At 42.3% G+C, this 19,544-nt stretch overlaps 1 protein-coding gene across 6 annotated transcripts in view; it reads right to left on the reverse strand.

Annotated features, from left to right (window-relative positions):
* The window catches only part of SGCD (sarcoglycan delta), a 309,019-nt gene that overhangs the window by 188,881 nt on the left and 100,594 nt on the right, over nt 1–19,544 (reverse strand). For all 6 annotated transcript variants that reach the window (XM_074552380.1, XM_074552384.1, XM_074552378.1 and 3 more), the window contains one exon: nt 4,839–5,024. The gene's annotated coding sequence lies outside the window, so the exon portion shown is untranslated. The remainder of the gene's footprint in view (nt 1–4,838; nt 5,025–19,544) is intronic.

The raw sequence follows: 19,544 nt of genomic DNA on the forward strand, positions 1-19,544 counted from the left end.
CACTGAAGATTTGTCAGGGCTTTCCAAAGCCCTCCCTCTTTCAGACTCTTTCACAAATCCTAAAGGGCTCCCTGAGGAAGGGCATCTCTGGCACTCAGACTGGGCTCTGCTGGGCTCAGCCCAAGGTGGTGGGAGCCAGACTTCATTTATGAGACCAGAACAGCTCCTGATCTGCCCACGGTGCTGGGGCTTCCAGCAAATGCCTGTGATCATTAAGATAGAGGTTGTCCAGGGACAGAGCTGCTCCTTTGGGTAATTGCATTCCCAGGGCTGCCTGGTGCCTGTCAAACTCCCCCCTCCCAAGGACACTTTTTGAGCATCATTATGAGTAAATATGTCATACTGAAGGATGAAAATATAAAAAAGCTGCAGCTCCTCCAAACTTGAATGTTACCACTACACTGGAACACAAAAATATTGCTCCCCGACTGCAGAGGGGACATGGGTGACTTCCCCACCACACACACAAATCTTTATCAACTTGGATGCACAATTAAGCTAAACATTCCTCCAATAAAAGGCAAAAAATTACTCCTTGGGTGGTGTCACAGCTGAGAGCACAGCAGTAAAGGCTCCAGAGCATCCTGAGTGATCAGTCCCATATGAGACATTCTCCACTAAGCTTTGTTCTGGCAGCATTCCCACTATGTGAGGCAGGAAATGCACAGCTGGATGTAAAGCTTTCAATGCACAACTGCCTTAACTACATGGCAGGAGGATGGCAGTTCATAATTAATTTTCCACATCAACTGTTGGCTGCCCTCCTCTTCCTCTCTGCTAGGCGGCAAACTGTCAGTGGATACTTATCCAGAAAGCAGGCCTGCCACAGAGCAAAAAGCATGATTATTATTAGCTAGTATTTTACAGGGCATGCTAGCCAAAAATCAGAGGTAAATGAGCCTGAGCAGAGTGAGAGCAGCACCAGTGCAAAGGCAGCCCTGCCAGAAGCTGCTTGTCCTCTGAGGGATGCAAAACCAAAGGGAATAGAAAAGCAGGATGAAGAGAGCAAAACAGGCAGGAGAAGGCTGTAAGGAGACAGAGAAAATCTGTTCTCAGATCAAGGTTTTGAGCCAGCTAATTTCAAACCACCTGCAGCTCAAAGAAACACAGGCCCTTTTCCACCCTGGCAGGACTCTGCCTAAAACACAGCCCATGGGTGCCAAGCAGCAGCTCTGCAGAGGACAAGGGGCTCCAAACTGCTTTGACTTCTGAGAGAAGGAATGTGTGCTGCACTCAGAGCCAGCATTTCCATCCCTCAGTGACCAGGTTTCTGCACAACTGGAGTGCAGAGTTACCACAAGGAGGTTGCTGCTCCTTGCAGGAGAAATGTCTCCAGAAGAAAACAAACCCCAACTTCATCACGCTCTCTGAAACACCTCTACAAACATCAGAGGGCAGAAGGCAGAGGCACAAGCTGCCAGCCCAGGAGCAAGGCCATCTGAATGACTGCAGACAGACCCACTGACTTCTCAGCACTTCAGGAGAACAGGTAAAGGACTATTATATTTGTGTTCTGTGATTGGTATCTTAAGAATCTCATGTTAGTATTGGAGTTTCTTATTTTCTTTCAGAAATTCAACTCGGTTCTGCTGCTGCTATCACCTCTTTAATTCATTTTACAACAAGATATTTGTTATCAGAAATTGTGCTTTGATATGTGTCAGGTTGATGGATTCAATAAAAGCCCTGTGAGGAGAAGCTGAGTGAATGGGGCTGCAGAAGTGCCGTCATCAAGGGAATTGATACCTTAACAGCCAGTCTGCTGATCTTGCAACAAAAACATGCAAATAAAATAGCTGTTTTATATCCTCACCCTGGCAAAACAGTCCAGAGGAACATTAGAAAACATTTGCATAAATGTTACTCATGCAAACAAGCTCATCCTGCTCACTGATAAAAAAAAACATATGTAAAACATGATCCTGCATGCTGTCCTCTTGTCCTGTCTGGTGTGCAAAATTCAATCCAGGGGAATAAAGGCTTTAATCAAAATACAGCTTTTAACTTAATTTTGGGAAAGGTAAAAAAAATGTGATGTTGATATTCAACTTTTAGAAAAGAGAAATAATATTACTAGTCCAAACAAAGCAAAGGGAAAATTTCCATAGCAGTTAATCTGAAAAAGGTGAATTACATTGAGGATTTATGTTCATGTAATGAAGACAATTAATTGCTATGAGAGCCATAAAACACATTAAATGAACAGGTTTTTTTTTCCAATTCTACTTGCAAGATAAAATTTATTAACTATGTTTAATGGCTACTTAAAAATTTCTCTTACATATTTATTAAATGTGCCTTTTCAGCCAAACAGAGCATTTTACTAACCAGATTCTACTAATCTAAAAGTGAGCAATTTCAGAAAAAAAAACTACTGCTCTGCACATTATCTGCAGATCCATTTAAACTAATTCCTCATGCAATAAGATTACCATCAGCACAATTTCATAAGTGTTGCTAAAAGGGAATCTGCTCGTCTCACGTGAGCAAACACCCTGCTGCAAAGATGAATTCAGCTCACATTATCTGAACAGATGTTTCAGTTTTCAGTAGAGATAGGGAGGGAAACCTTGAGTCCTGATGTCATTAAGTGTTACTGTAATCACTTAATTAAAACCCTCTCTACTTGGGAGAGCAGGACTCATGGAAGAAACTGGATTAGGTGGGAGCAGTGACCTCAGAAAGATCCATAACTGAATCTGGTGCTCAGCCAGGGCTGTGTGCCTCCAGCTGCCTGAAAATCAGGGACAGATGTTTGCCACTTAAAAGTGACCTAGAAGTGACTCTGTTTCTTATGCACCATTTACAAAATGGACATAAGTAGCACTTCTGTCTTAAAGGGTGTTGTGGGAACAGATAAAGTTGATGGCAGTCAAGTACTCTGGCAATCACGAGTCCCCAAGATGAAGGAAATCAATAAGGAAAGGTCTCATCTACTCAAGTGAGCAACAGTTTGACCAATTCTTTATAGTTTAGCACAATCTTCTCCAAGTGCAGTGTTCTTCTTGAAGATGAAGTTTCCGTAAGTGTGAAATTTAAATAAGAGCCAAGTTTTAGATCTGATGGTAACGAAGTAAAATGCAAAAGTATAATCCAAGTCCAACCTAGAGTTTAATGCCTCAAAAATAATTTCACACAAATCATTTATAAAGACCTTAGAGTGAGACTTGGATTGGCTCAGGAATGACAGGGGAGCTCATTTCCTGCCCCCCTATCCAAGGCAGGAGCAGCACCACAGTCACACCAGCAACCAACATCTCTGGAGCAGATCCTCACACACCCCAGGTACCCAGAAAAACTCACACACTCTTTGCAAAGAAGATTTACATATTTCAACTCAGAAATCTCAAACCCAAACAAGGAATAAACAAAACTGCTGTGGTTTCTATATTACAACAGTGCCAAATTTTTCTCTGCAAGAGTCAAGAAGCTCTCTTGATTACAAAATACCTCTCCTACAACCTTCCCTTTTAAGTGTTATAATCACAAGAGCAGTAGCTTGGAAATAAACAGAAGTGAAGAGGATAATAAAGGCAGGAGCAATGTCTAACAAGCTCCTCTCCCAGAAACCAGAGCAGGCAGACAAGCAGAGCTGAGCTGTGCTGTAATGATGGGAACCTTGCCCTGGCAACCGTGTTGTTTGCCTGGAATTCCTGTACAAATTAACAGCACATGCTGTGGTTGGAACAGACCTTTCTTGACCCTCAACATTTAAAAGTTAAGCACCCAATTTAAGCTGTTCCAACCAACTTTTCCCTGCAATTGCCAGACACTGGCAGAGCTCTGCTGGAGCATGAGTTAGAGCCCACAATTTCCAGAGCTGACATGACAAGTGCAACCAGATCAAAAGCAGGAGAAGTAATGTACACTCACCTGGATTGTGATTTATTTTAGAGGCTTTTAAGAAAGTCTTGACTTCTTTTCCCTGCTCCTCCACTGACACCAAGCACAGGTGTTATATTGCTGCTGTACTTTTCTCAACAAGATTATAGTGCTGGTTCAGTCACATGGAGGAAGTCAATACCCATGTGCTAAATGAAAAAGGATAATATCATCTGATACCACTCTACTGAGATCTTGGAACCATTGCTTTAAAACTGTTTTTTGGGGTTTTTTTGACTCAGAAAACTTTGCCTTCACAGAAATAACTTGACCTAGGTAAAAGAAGCAATAGAGACTGTATTACCCTAAAATCTCACTAGCATGATCTTCATTAACAATACATCCTGCCCTTCAGTTTCTTTTTAGAAAATGGTTGCATATTGCCTTGCTACAGTTCCAGCACAGCCAGGGCAACATTTGTGTGAGTATGAGAACACTCACACAGACAAAAATTTTAAGTGCTACACAACAAAGGGAGAATACAATTATACAGGAAATTGGTAGTGGTATTTCCATCCTTTGCACACAGTGAGGATATACAAAGCACAAAGAAAAGCACGGGGCTGAATTACAAATGGGCTACTTCATCTCCTTTTATTTTCCCCACCTCTGACCCCCAGAATTACAGTCATTAGTGAAACACAAGTGGGATTTTCAAAACACAGATTCCTATCACCAAGTATCCATCACCAGCAGCAACACACAACCATCAGCGAGCATTTCGTTCAATAAAGAACTTCACATGAGCAGACACCCCCTCAAGCCCAAGACAATAAAAACACTTCACTCCTGGTGAACGCTTTCTAAATTCAGGGAGAGCAAAGCTTATTTACAGACACAGTATGAGCATGCCATGAATGCAGCAATAAACTCAAAGGCTGCTAATGCTCTGCTTTCCCCACATGTAGATATTCAGAAAAGAGTAAAAATACAAGAGCAGGGGAAGAAATACATACCTTACCAAACCTGACTGTTGGACACGACTCCTTTCAGAGCAACATTGGGGTGAAGGTAAGTTCCTCAGGCGACCACCAACCACAATTCCTGTCCGAGCCCCCCAGAGGCTCCAGCTCTCCCTTGCCCGTGTCCCTGAGGAAGATGCAGTGTCCTCCAGTATTTCAGAGCCTCAGCTGCAGAGGATGCTGCTCAGAAAAAGAAAAGAGAAGAAGGTGGGGCATTAAATTCTAGGGTCAGTTGTTTGGCAGATTCAGAGCAGAACACAAGACAACATTGGATAGGAATGAAATGTCAAGGCAGGACAGAGAGTCTGTGACAATCCATCATGTGTGGCACCTTCAGAGGGCAATCATTGAATTCAAGAAATGTGGTGCAAAGCTATTCTTGCTTTACAGTACTTTCATAGTGTCCCTAGACCAGGAAATGAATGACAGCCTGGCTGCTTTTTATTCCAGTCCAATATTGTAACACAAAAGTAAGTAATGCACTTCTCCATAGGGAATATTTTAATTCATTATGGCATTTCTGAAGAATAACAGGACTTTCATATTAAAAGCAGAGACATCACCTCAGTCTTAATACTCTGCACAATAAAATGGCTCTTACTCAAGAAATTCAAAGCTCAGGAGCTCACAGCAGATGGGAAGTCGAGACTGCCAACCCAACACGCCGCAGTTCCCAAAGTTCTGCCTCCAACGCAATTGTCAGAGACTGGGAAATGTCCTGGGGTTTTCTGGGAGCAGGGGGCTCAGCAACACCACATTTTCCAGCCCACTGTCACTGCTAGAGGTGCTCAGAGCTCCCAAGAGGTCAGACCCTGGCACTGAGCAGGGATGTGAGAGACAGCGATGGAGGCAGCACTACCAGCAAGCAGAAACCTCAGAGCAGCACTGGGAACTGCAAATGCTCATCCCTCGGCCCTGGCAGATGGGAAACACTCAAAGGATCATCCTTCCCCCATGAAGATAGTACAGCCTTTTGTGAAGCAAAACTGGGCACAGCAACACAAAACTGAGGTGAGGACTGAGGAGAGAGCAGCACCTGAGCTCCCTGTGTCAGATATATCCATGGCTCACATCCTTAAACCACACCCAGAGATGCTCTCCTAAGATCAACTCAGAAGCCATGAAGATACTCTGACTTTGCCCAGGAATTTTATGAAAAGCAAAGGGAAAAACCACCAGAGATATCCAAGAGGTTTCCCTCAGAGGAGGAAACCCATGACAGCTCAAAGTATCACAAAATCCCATTACACCTTCACAAGAAACCCTGAACCCACAAACAGGCCACACCTATCTGGAAAACACACTAGGTTTTGGGCTTGCGAGAAGGAAGATTTCAGCAACCAGCACATGAAATTGGGCATACTGGAAGTTAGCATCATACTGCCTTTTATATACATATAAATAAATAAATAAATAAATAAATGTGTGTATATATATATATATATATATACACACACACACATACACATACACTAATGAACATAATGGGATTTTTCTTTTTTTGTTGAAGTCCACACAGATCACATAGTCACACCAATCAGAACAATCCAATAAATTTTGTCCACATTTGCAGAACTCCTGCCTCTCCTGAACTCAGACATGAAGGACAAAACTGAACCTTCAGTTCCTGCCCTCTTCCAGGCCAACCATGAAAAATCAGACTGCCAACTGAAATGGCTGCTGAGTGACTTATGGGCACAGGAATGGCTGATGCTGCAGTAGCTTGATCTGCAGGCAGCAGTAAGACCTAATTCTGCTGCTTTTAAGGGATTTTATCTCTGGAGACCACAGCTACAATTACTTTTTCATTTCTACTCGTAAATTGTAACATAGAATAGTCACTAAAGAAAATCAGTGCTACATTTCTGTGCATTAACCAGAGCATCAGCTGAGTGGAGGAAGTAACAGCAAGAGCACCAGATCATCACTGTAACCTGGGCTCAGGCTGGGAAAGGTGGGGCTCTGGATGTTCCTGTTTAGCGCAGTTTGCCAAAGAATATCTAGCAATGTGAAGAAGGAACACGAGGTGAAACAACGTTATTCATGACAAAATGCAGTTAGTGTGCACAGTTCCCATTTCTCATGATATAACTGAGATGGGGCAACTTAATGAAATTAAATCAATGGCCAGCTTTCCAGCGAGCAGCAAAGTGTAGATGTTCCATTCTGACGGCAGTGCGCTCCCTCCACACTCTGCTGATGTGATCACACAGTACAGAGGCAGGGAGCCAGGCCAGGGACCATCCCAGTCAGCAATAAAGCAAAAAAGCTACAGAAGATAAATGCATGGAAACCCTCATGAGCTATAATTTGTGTTGGCTCAGAACCATACAAGGGGGAAAAAAAAAAAAAGAAAAAATATAGCTAAAAAAAAAAAAAAAAAAAAAAAAAAAAAAAAAAAGAATGTATACCATTTGTGTTGCCCAAACCTGCACAGTTTTGCAGGAAAACCCCTTCACATTCATTCAGTAGGTCAGTCCTGACCTGATGGTCAGTGTCCAGCTGGTTTCCCTCTCAGAGTCTCAGAGATCTCATCACAGAGCTGCCAAGATGGTTCTTGTACCTCTTGCCAAGCCCAGAGCCTCAGGAGCTGCCACAGAGTGAGAACAGGGTACCCAGAGCAGCTGTGGCGCCCCACCCCTGGAACTGTCCAAGACCAGGCTGGACAGGGCTTGGAGCAACCTGGGACAGTGGAAGCTGCCCATGGCAGGAGGTGGGACTGGATGGGCTTTAAGATCTTTTCCAACCCAAATCCAACCCATCCTTTCCAACCCAAACCATCCATTTAAGCCTGCATCTGCTGTAGGAGCTGGCACTGTTCCTACGTGAAACAAACCGAGTCTGAACTTGCAAAAAATGCCCCACGTCCTAGAAACCCCAGAGTCTGGTTGTGTTGTTCCTAAGTTGCTGTGCTCCCCCACTCCCTTTGATCAGAGGGAACACGCCGACAAACTGCAAATTACTTTCATTATCCCACCACTTCAGATTTTTACATTCAGTTAACATAGTTAAGTGGTATCAGATCCGTCTTCCACTCACAAAAGCCAGCATATGGATGTTCTCATTAATCAGAAAAGGCAGACAAGACATTTTTCCAGTAAAAAGAGAGTATTTCCCTTGGAGGAATCTCAGTCCTTTGCTGATGGAAAGCATGCATTATACAAAATAACTACATACTTTAGACGTAACAAATAAGCTCAAATATTAAATCTGAAGACACCATTTCTATCTTGGGATATTTCCAGGCCACAAATCAATGAAGTCTGGGAGACTTTCTGTCTCTCAGGAAGCCTTGCTGTACCTTTGCCCTGTTCTTAATTCTTGTCTTTAGGCATCAACTATTGATTCCTGTTGGGGTGAGGACAGGAGCTGGCTGGATCCTCCTCTGAACCAGCACACTCATCCTTAGATTTGTGTGTCATACAGCTTAAGGGCCTTGTGGCAACCTTGATGAGCATCTGCAACTTCAGCAAGGGCAAAAAAGAGGTATCTGGAAGCCAAACAACACATCTGTGTGCAAATATCACAGCGTAGTAGATATGCAAATTAGTATTAGTTTGTCTCATCAAATATTAATTACAATCTACCTAATTGCAATTGAATAAATTAGTTGGGCGGAGAAAAGATTAAATATTTTAAGTGGCTGGTGACCGAAAAATAATTGAAAACATAACTCCTTGTTTAAATATTAAATTTCTTTTTTTTTATTGCTAGTGTGGCCATTAAGAAATCAGAATTCCATATGTGTGTGCATTCACGCAGATTTGTATGACACATATGGAACATGTTCATACACATTCTTCTAACTTCCCTCCTTCCCTGAAACTAAACTTGAGTAAGTATTTTCAATTAATAAAGAAGAGCTCCAGTGGTAGAGCCAGAAGAAAGGCTGTGAAACGGGCAAAGGAAAACACATTTTTACTGCTAAGTATTTAGCAAGGTCACCTACCTCTGCAAGGCAGGAAAAGAGATCCCCAGCAGACTCTGAGCGCAGCAGGGGATTACACCAATTCATTAGCAGGTATATCTGCTAATTACAGCCTCGGACACAGTCCCCACACGACTGAGCAGGGAACAACTGCTGCTTTCTGCTTTTTCCTCGGGATCAAGCCCAGAGTTTCCTGCTGAGCTGCAGGACAGCACCAGCACAACCCCACCACAGGCTCCAGCTCCAAGCCAAGCTCTCTTTATCCCCAGGGATGCTCCTGACTCCTCTCAGCTCCAGTCCCAGGGGAAGCTGTGGCAGCAGCAGCTCCCCACGTCAGCTCCATCTCTGCTGAAGATCTCACATTAATTTACTGCAAAGGTGACACGGGTGAAGAAGGGAATAAAATGAGACTTTGAATCTTTCCCTGCAGAAGGCTAGTGGTAAAAAATTGGTAGCAATGCAACTCTGGCAGATTTCCAACTATAACACTTAAGAGTGTTGCCCACAGCCGTGTCCCAGACACACTTTATCATTCACCATGGCTCAGTGCAAAACATAAATAAAACAGAAGTCATCAGCACTACTGGCACTCAGCTGTTTGGAGGCTTTTTTTTTTCCCCTTCCCTGCCAACAAAACAAATAGTGAAACAGGAGAGCTGCAATTCAAGTGGTAACACCCAGCATTAGTAATTTAGTGGGGGCTGGTGGTGTGATGGGAAATAAACTCTATTAAAGAATGCAGGCAATAATAAATGAAGAATATGTTGACTGGGATTAATACAATAGCATACTGTGATGCTGCTGAAGATCAGCATTGATTTTTGTTATCCAGGTACAAACTCATGGTGTCCAGGAAAAAGGAAATAAGTGGTCAATCACCCTTGTTGAAGGAACTATTCCCATCATCATAGCATCAATGTTACATTACCAGGTTCAAGAATGTAATTATTATCTTGCTGTGTTAGAAAATGCTCTGACACTGAACAGGTCTTGCTGCTGTTGCACATAAGTAAATACTTTCCGAAGATGAATCCAAGAAGTGCCATGGAAATACTACCAATTTTAAAGAATATAAACTCCTTTCTTCAGTAGGCATTTGGTTTTAACCAAAGCTGCTTCCCAAGTTCAAAAGCATTAAGTTGCAGGTTACTGTCTAACTCTCCAGCTGCCAAAGCTGCATTACACTATTAAGTGCTTTTATTATTATTACTCCTACTATTACAGTCTGCTTAGACTATAAAATAAGATCTCCTGGGCCCCTTAGGTGTTTACATCTGCCCTTGTTCTGAAGCTCTTTCAGGAGATTATTGTTTCTTCTGCCAGTTCAATTGAAAGCAATGATGAAGTTACTGCAATGCATATGTCCTTGTCAAATAATGCTTTCAAAGGGCTGGAAGCACATTTGTCAAATAATGCTTTCAAAGGGTTGGAAGCACATTTGTGGGGGGAAAGAAGCAATTCTGAACTCACTTCAGTGGTGAGTAGCAACCAGCTTCCATTTAACCAGACAGACCATCGAAATAATCGAGTAATGAAATGAAGCCACTTCTCCCAACAAGGGCTGACAGGTTTGTACCAGAAGCAGCTGTGTGATACAACCTTCACTGATGGAACAAGATCTAAGTGGATTTCCTCTTCCTCTAACCTGAAATGGGAATCTAACAAGGGAACAATGCTGTCACTCATCTCAGTGTCACAGTTAAGCCACAGGTCTCACTCTCACAGCTACTGGTTCAAGCAGGTCTCTTATATCACAAATTTGAAACAAGTTTCTCCAGCCCCAAGTGCACAGCACCAACATCACCTTGTTCTGCAGCTCACTAAAAAGCTTCATTTCCAAATTTAGGACGGCAGAGTCCTTAACTCATTGGTAAGGCAAAGTCAGTGCATTTATTTTCCTTTTTACTCCTCATCCCTTTAACACTGAGCCAGGGATATTTTGCAAAAGTTGGGACAGATTATCACTTTTCCACATTCCCTTCTCCTCCTGTGGCTCACATACTCACACACCTCTGCCAGGGAGTTCCCAGGTGAGGGCTCCACTCTGCAACCACAGCACTGCAGAGGTGGGATGTGCTGTGAAAACCTCAGCTGACCCAAGGGAAACAAAATTTATCAACCTGTGCAGCAACGCAGAATTACACTAACCAGAGAAAAAACATTTTTAATTCATCCATCCAACAAGAACTTCGACCCAAGCAAAGTAAGCAGGAACAGGACATCAGAGCCTAAGCTTTTAATACACATACTATCCTTCTTTATTAAAGGCATTAACTTGACCACTATTAACTTTAATCTCATTTGAAATCAGCAAATTTCTATTATGCCATCCAGAACTGACTTCTGTGTATCCAAAGTCCCACCATTCCCTTTTACAACCCAGGGAAAGCAGGAGTCAGCAAAGTCCACAAATGACACAGAAAGGTCCCTCACTCAGTGCAGGGATCCGTTACCTTGGAGAGTGCATCAAATTCAACAACACTAAAAAACACCAGCCTGACTTCCCAAATGTCCTTTTTCCTATGTGGATTGCATAAGTGAAGAGAAAGAAACTAAATTTGAGCTGGTAACCAGCACAGAAGCCTGGTAAACCCCTAGAGCCTTTGAGTGCCTTGATTTCAGCAGAAAGGACAGAGCAGGAGGGCACAGAGAGGGCAGGATGTGATCTGGCATCAAATGAGAAAAGGGTGAGCAGGGACTGGGGAGCCAGAACAGGCCAGAGCAGACCTGGGGCTCTGGGAGGATGCTGAAGCTTTCTAGGAACAGTGTCAGGAGTTTGGAGAAGCTGATGCAAGTTAAAAAGAACAACAAGGAAAGAAAAGCAAGCCCCAGAAGCTGGCCTTCCACTACACAGCACCTGCAATTGCAAACCACAACTCCCTCAATGCTCTCCCTCCTCTCCAAACACACACGCATCCCTCTTCAGCCTCCACATGGGAGAGATCTCCAGTTCACCCATGCAAACACCTCCTGCTGCCTGCTCTCAGAGAAAGGAGGTTTGCTGGATTTCAACAAAGTCAGCAAACACCGGCAATACTCTAACTCACCCATAAAACAAGGCAGTATCACAGCGCTTCCGTGGGGAAACTCTGCCTTAAAGTGCTGTAAATCCTAAAGAAAGGAGCAAAAATACAGCTCCCAGCAGAGCCAGCCTGAACAGCAGTGCCTGAACTGCCTTCACTGCTCAGGTGCCTCAGAGCAATGTTTGATTTGTGCTGAAAACCAAAACAGCTAAAAGGGGACCATCAAACGTCAGGGAGTTTAGAATACCCTTGTTACAAAACAGGCTGGATTCTTGTCAGACATGGCCCTGCTGACTCCAGGGCCAGGCCCAGCCAGAAATATGCCATCAAACCCAGGCAGAGCTTGGCATGGCATGAAAAAAATCTCATTTAGCCACCACTGGCAAAAAAACCATACAGGGCACCTGAACACCATCTAAACCTAGACATGGCTAAAGTACAATAATTAAATACAGATTAAAACTACTTCTAACAGAGCAACCTTTGAGATAGAAATTGGCCTTTTCACTGATAAAAATTTGTATTTCCTACAGGTGCACACTGACAGACAGAGTTAGCAGTGCTTACAAGAGAGCTGCCTGTGCCATCAGGTGCTTGCATCGCTGCTCTCCCACCCACAGCTCATCTCACCAGCACGTAATTGTGTCCAATTAAAATATCATTGGCAATATGGACCCACAGATATCATGCATGAGAGTCTAGCGTGCTTTTCTTCTTTTTAAAGTGTTTCTAAAACTCCAGATAATATTGTTGTCAAAACCACACCTGCAGTTCTGTGTGCATTTAAGTCAACCAGCACAAATTCAGCTCAAAGATTTCTTTTTCAGTCCACTAAAGCTTAAACACTTGGATACTGCAAAAAGCCTACAGCTGCCTATCTGCAAATGGTTTGAACACCACTAAAATAAAATTCATTAACTTGAATTCATCTTTGGTGCGACTTGAGTGGGCCTTCGCAGGGATAAATTTGCCCCCTGGGTTCTGGGACACGAAAGGACTATGAAATCACAGCTTGTAAAAATGTCAATGAGCAGGTCTGGATGTGGGCAAGCCTGTGCATCGAGGAAATCTCCTCATTACAAATCTGCAAACCTTTGGCAGCTTGCAAAACGCTGCTCTTAGAAACATTTTGAGGAGCTATAAATAGACTGCTCGGCCCATGATAAATTATAATCTGTGGAGACTGCAAGACCAGAAATGTCTAAAGCTCTGGGCTCTCAGTACAAGCTATCAGGACTTCTCTGAGCAAATTTTCAGACTTCAAGTTTTCATCCGTGTGTGCCCTTGTCTATAGATGAATGTCAGAGTCACCTCTCAGCTTTTCCCATTTCTAACAAAATGTAGTCCTTTTAAGAGTCAAAAACTGACACCAGTCATACAAACTGAAATGCTCTTGTGACATTCCCAGTCTAAAAACAAAATGAGAAAGGCTCAAGTTCCTACAGTCTGATGTCCCTGAAGCTTCTAATTTTCAGAAGCCACTGCCTCTCACAAGAAAATTCAGAAATTTTGATGCAACCTCCTGAACCCTTGAGCCAGCTTGAAGTTACAGCCTCACACTGCTCCTGGGGATCAACTACCCAAAGGGCTGAATTTCACCAGCTCTGAGCTGCACTCAGAGCAGAAATAGTTGCACATTCCTACTAACTCATCTCCTCTTATCAAGAAAAGCTTTTCTGCTCTGATTGCCCACCAAGCTGGAACACTGACACGAGGACAGCACACGCTCCTCACAAAAAATATAAAACAATGAGTAGGGGAGGAAAAGTGTACGATCAAATTTGCAGCCTGTGCAACTCAGACTGGAGTTTTTTAAGTTAATGGCTACAGAGTAATTTTTTTCCTTTTCAGATCCATACTGTGCATTGTGGTTTTCCAATCAATCCAAAGAGATGTGACAGCCACTATGCTCTGACAGCCATTGTACAGTGGCCATTACAATTATACACAGGCAATTATTGCTGGGCCAGAGACTCATGGGAAATGTGCTTTTCCTTCCTATTTCACTGTGAAAGGACAAGAAGAAGTAGTTAAAGTATATATTAATGGTTTTGCAAATAATATACTTGATTACATCTACTGCAGAATAATTTTTCTTCATGTTTCTATAATGAATCTGACCATGAAAAGCAGATTTATGCCCACAGTTTGTATCATTATAAACTCAACTCATTTGATGTGAAAAACCTACAGTTTAATTGCTTGATTTAGATTTTGGCTGGTAAAATGCGTACTGAAACATTACTATTTTAATTATGTTAATTTATAAGTGAAAAGCTAAATTTGCAAAGGCAATAACATTAATTATTTACTTGCCCATTAAAGCTGAATATTTATTACCAGGATAATTGGCTTCATAAGTCTGCCAAAAAAATTAAAAACAAGTTTATGTACTGACTTACAGAGAAATGAGTGATACTGCAGCATCTCTCAGCAGGTTGTGTCTTTAATGGATTGCTCTGATATATAACTGCATTTCTTTCATTTATAGTCTGTTACATTTAGTTTTTTCAAAAGATTTTTTTTTTTACTTTATAAAGATGCTGGTTGTGACTCAGAGCAAGCTTCTTTACTGCTCTGCAGCCAGAATCCTTTGTGCAGCGTGAGGGACTTCGCTGGTCTTAATAATTCATGAAGATTGTATTTCACCTGGTCATCTAAACACCCACTGAATGTAGAATTACATTGGGTTAAATCAACAGAAAAGGGAAACAGTGACCCAAAATAATCCAGCTCACAGCCAGAACAGGAGGGTTAAGAAAAACCAGTAGTGAGGAGTCTCCAGCTTTGCTGGTATTTTAGCTTCATTTCCATTTGCATTATAGCAAATATATTCAATGCTTATTTATGCATGCATCCTCAAAGTAATACAATTAACTTACTAATGCTTAGAGAACAATTTGTATATTACCTTGATGTAGGATGAAAGGCTAATTTTGATTGCTGTCTAGACACAAATCCTAATTCCATTTGGCAACGTCTCACCAAGCAAACACCTCCCCTTCCTGTCCCTTAAAAATGTGATTTTCCCAGCAGGTGCAGGATCACCGAAGAGCTGCAGCACCACGGCCATCAGCAGGAGCCAGGATGGACTTGGGTCACCTCCATCTTCCCTGTGGGTAAAAACCTTCTCTGGCTGAGGTCTGCAGAGGGCACAGGTTAACCTGAGGAGGCAGCCCTGAGGCACAGCTCATGGAGACACTAACTAGGATTGCAATCAATATTTATTTATTCAGGTGTCCTCAATGCAGGATGATTACATCCAGATTACAGTCTGAACTCCCAGCCATGCTGTAATTATATTGCCAAGGAAGGGCAGAAGCATCCATGAAAGAGAGGCAGTAGGTCAGTGGATTTGGCATCTCATCTTAAGTGAGAGGGAATGGGTTGAACCACAGTTTAAAACTTTGCTGTCCTTATTTTTTTTCCTGCAACTCCTCTGCAGCTGCCTGCAGCCCAGATAGATGGAATGTCTGAACCTCAGTCTTGGAGGACAATAATCTGATTTTAAATATCTGTATCTCACACTGCCATCTCACATGGCTGGATTCAGGACAGCTATTTTTATTAGTATTGTTGTTGTTGATATAATTATTATTATAAAACTGATACAGGGGAAAGAAAAATCAAACCCCAAAACCTGAGGTTTCTTTGTCCATATGTAGCTCTCACACTACAAGACACTTCAGTCTTTTCTCAAATTATGCAGGACACTGATCCTCTTGCCAACAGGGCAGACATGCCAGTATCTCTCAGTGCCAATTTTCCCTGACTACAAAAGCAGCACAGCTCAGCATAACCCAGCATTGCATGGCTACAAGACACAAAAGTGGAAAAGCCAGCAGAATTTGCTCACACCCAACCAGTGATGCTGAAGACGTTTTTTGACAGGGTAATTCAGTGCCCCCAGAATGACATGGGGTGATATTTCAAGTCAGGATGTTCAATCAGGTTGGAGCTGGAGCTGGTCCATGCCCACACCCAGGACATCCTGGGGGCTGCAGGTGAAGGCTCCACGTGCACAATTTCCATGGCAAGGCTCCCCACTAATTCCTGGATTTAAATCAGAGCTGGAGCTTTCCCTGCTGCCTGCTCAGCTCACACAATCCAACAGCCATGGCAGCAACCACAGCTCCTGTCGTGTCTCTGGGAGCTTGGTGCACACTCCCTTCACTGACAGCCTGAGCAGCTCAGAAATGCTCCATATGGTGACACTCACTCACACAACGATGCTACTTTCCAGGCTTTCCCTCAGAAATATCTGACTTGCCTCAATGCAGCTGCAGCTTCCTCCTCTCAGCAAAGCACCAATGAGGTAATAGCTCAGAATCACTAAGCAGGGCAGAGTAAGAAATTTTTCTACCTTTAAAAATTTGTTACTTAGACCAAAAGTCAAAGTTTCAGAAATACTAATTATTTAGAAAGATATTATGAGTTCAAGTCTATATAAAACTCATTTATTTGTAAAATGCTTCACTGAAATTTAAAATTTTTTTTAGAAATTTCTTAACTCTAATGTAACAAATACTTTTTAGGGACAATACAGTATTTCAAACTAAAACCAAGCATTTTTAATTAAAAAACTGACTCCAGAAGTTTTGTGCTGTTCCACTTTGGTTTCAGCCCAGTGTTTGCTGAACCTGGCCTCTCCCTTGCTATCAAGGTATTAATGGTCTGGCACCAACCAGTGCCAACACATCAGACTGTGAATTCCAGATCAGCTGTGGCACCAAGCTGCAAACCTCACAGATAAAAACCTGGTATGAGGCAGGGTGGTAAACAAGAATAATACTGCATGACAGACTACTAGCAGGAGAGAGCATGGCAAACAGAAGATAATTGTCAAGCATGTGGTATTTTTAGCAACAATCAACCAAAATGCCTTAGACATCAATTTCAAGCCACTTAATCCTCTTAATGACATGCTATGGCATTTGTTTGTGATTAGGGTTTCACTTTGTTTTCTATAGAAGATTCCCCTCAGACTCCTGCATTCAATGTGCTTTGTAAATAGTTCTGCCAGAACGCTGAGTATTAGGTTAGAGTTTACTTATCACAGTGCTAAATTATTCCAGCTGGGTCATTATTAATTCTCCTAATTTTACTGTCATTTGCCATCATTACAACAACGCAGCACCCTATGGATACATTTATTACAGAGCATAAATCCAGGGCTCCTCTAAGCTGCTGGAGTGCCTACTCTGCAATCTTTATGCAAAAGCCTGAGGAGTGGTTAAAAAGAATTATCATTTGGAAAACTTTTAAAGGCTTACGTCTAGCTCCCCATCCTCCACCCACCCATCACATTTCTGCAGGATGTTAGGTAAGTTCTCAGCATGTGATACTCCCCTGCAATACAGGCTGTGGCCCACGGCAAAGCTCTTTCATAGGAAATGCACTGGGGAAAGGGAAGCTGGAGAGAGAGCAAAGAGGATGGTACTGCAGCCTGTGCAATTTCCATTGAGAGAAAGCATACATAAAAATAGACATTTAAAAATATCCTAATGTATATTCCTCCCCCCTTCAGAGAACTTAGGCACTGCATATATCCTTCTCCTAACACAAGCATATGCTTGATTGGGTCTCGATTCAGCAAAGTAATTCATTCAGGGCAGAGCTTTTAGCACCTGTTAAAACCTGTCAGACAAAAATTTAAGCAGATGCTTCAGTGTTTTTCTAAATCAGGACTGTAACTGGATTTACCAGCGCATGAATTGCTCCACGTCATACAGACTGTGAAATTTTGGCTCTGTTATGAAGGCAACTGTCCACCTGTTTTGAGTTTGGTAACAAGAGGCCATGACTCAAGTTTTAGGAAGCTGCTCAGAAATAGTCCTGAATGTATTTCCCCACATGGCCTCCCTCAGTAAATTTGCAGCATTTTCTCAGTGCAGTAGACCCCAGATTAATAACAGAGGTTTTGTTGTTTTCCTGCAAAGCTGTCCACATCCTTAGGGAACACCATGTCACCACAGCCACCCCTCAGTTCAAGGTCCACAATGACATCCCCTGAGCTCACCTGAAGCACTGACCCCTATAAAACAATTCCATATCTGCAACTGGGTTTCATCTTTCATATAGGGGCTCACTCCCACTTGAGAATTGCACTTTTTGGGCCATCATTCAAACAACTGATCAAAATTATAAAGGCAGATACTTCTCACAACTCATGGCTAAAATGTCCAATAACATCTGAGTTAAACATGAATATACTTCTTTTAAGACTTTGTTAAAGCCAGGTGTACACTCAGTTGCACAGTGAAATCCTTGCTACCTGGGCATATGAAGCTCTGCTAAAAGAAATTTATGATCCGCTGATCAAGAACTTTGGCAGTCACAATTCTGAGCTTTCTCTCAGGTATGAGAATGTGATGCTCACGTGAACATCACACTCCTGGCTACAAAGTGCTTTTGCTTTCCTCCTCTCTTGGGTATTAGTCACACAATCAGAAAAAGAAATCAGATTATTCTGGGCTTAAAGCATGTCTGTTACTTTGTGCTGCTCACAGGTATGTGCTCACAGGTAATTTCCTCTGTATCTTCTTGGGTATTTACAAATCTCTGTTTCCCTTGTAGTGTCCTCTGTGATGACAGGTACTATGTTTGCCTTGCTCCAGAATTCTGACAATTGCCCTATTCTCCACAAGCTTCTGAGAGTTGTAAATAATTCAGTGGGTACATTTCTTAAGGCCACATTGACCCAAATATATCACAGTTGCCTAAATACTCCTTATCTTGTTCTTGCCTTTGCTTGTAAGCCCTCTTACAGGGAACACTGTTACAGATCTGACACAGTTATTAACCTTTCTGTGAAGAGCAGTGCAAAATAATGGCATTTTGTATTTCTGTCTTCTCTTCTAGTCCATTTATTTGCTTCCCTTTCTTCCTGATGGACTTCTGCCTTCCTCTTACTTCCAGTGTGTTTTAAGTAATTTTATAACCTTTTATAGCCATAACTGATTTTGCCTCTATGTCCTTTTGATTTTAGCCTATGTGGCTGCACAGCTGGTGGTGTTCTTGGCCACACAGCTTTGGTTTGTCCCATTTGTACCAATACACAATACTGAAAAGCTTCCTTTGCTGTGCTACTCCCCCAGAATTATCTTTGTGCATCTATTCCACAGCTCTGCTTTAGTTAACAAGTTTGCACAAAGGATTTTCAATATGAGAACATGGAACTTCCCCTCTTCCAACATTTGGCAGCCCAGTTCATTATTCCAAACAAGCTCAAAAGGTGAATCCCTTTGTAATCTCTGCCCAACCCAACCCACTCAGACATTCCAAAAAGAAGTTCCATGATGCATCCCATAATTCTGGCCAACAACATATCTGTGGTCTAACTTGCCTGCCTACAGCCCACTGATCAGCACAAGTTAATTTTCCTCACCAAGAGCAACCTTTGAAAAAATGTCCCACAACCAATTCCAATCAAAATGCCAGCTGCTCTCCACTTACCCCTGTATTCACAGCTTCCCTCTTAAATATTCTGGCGGCATCATTTTTTCTTCAATACTTTTTGGGTTTTGTACACCTTGGTCACGACCCCTCTTAATCTCTCCTATTCTAATGAATATAAACATAATTTTCTTAACCTTGCCTCCTGTTTTATAACCCCTGAGGCCCTTTATCATCTTTGTCAAGACTGTATCCATAATTAGGGTATGTGAAAAAGATCAAATGGAACGAACAAGAAAGTGCCTACTTGACACAAATTGTTACATGCATAAGCAACATCTTCAGCCCAGACTC

This window comes from Zonotrichia albicollis, chromosome 15 (genome assembly GCF_047830755.1).
Source record: "Zonotrichia albicollis isolate bZonAlb1 chromosome 15, bZonAlb1.hap1, whole genome shotgun sequence".
Lineage (NCBI taxonomy): Eukaryota > Metazoa > Chordata > Aves > Passeriformes > Passerellidae > Zonotrichia > Zonotrichia albicollis.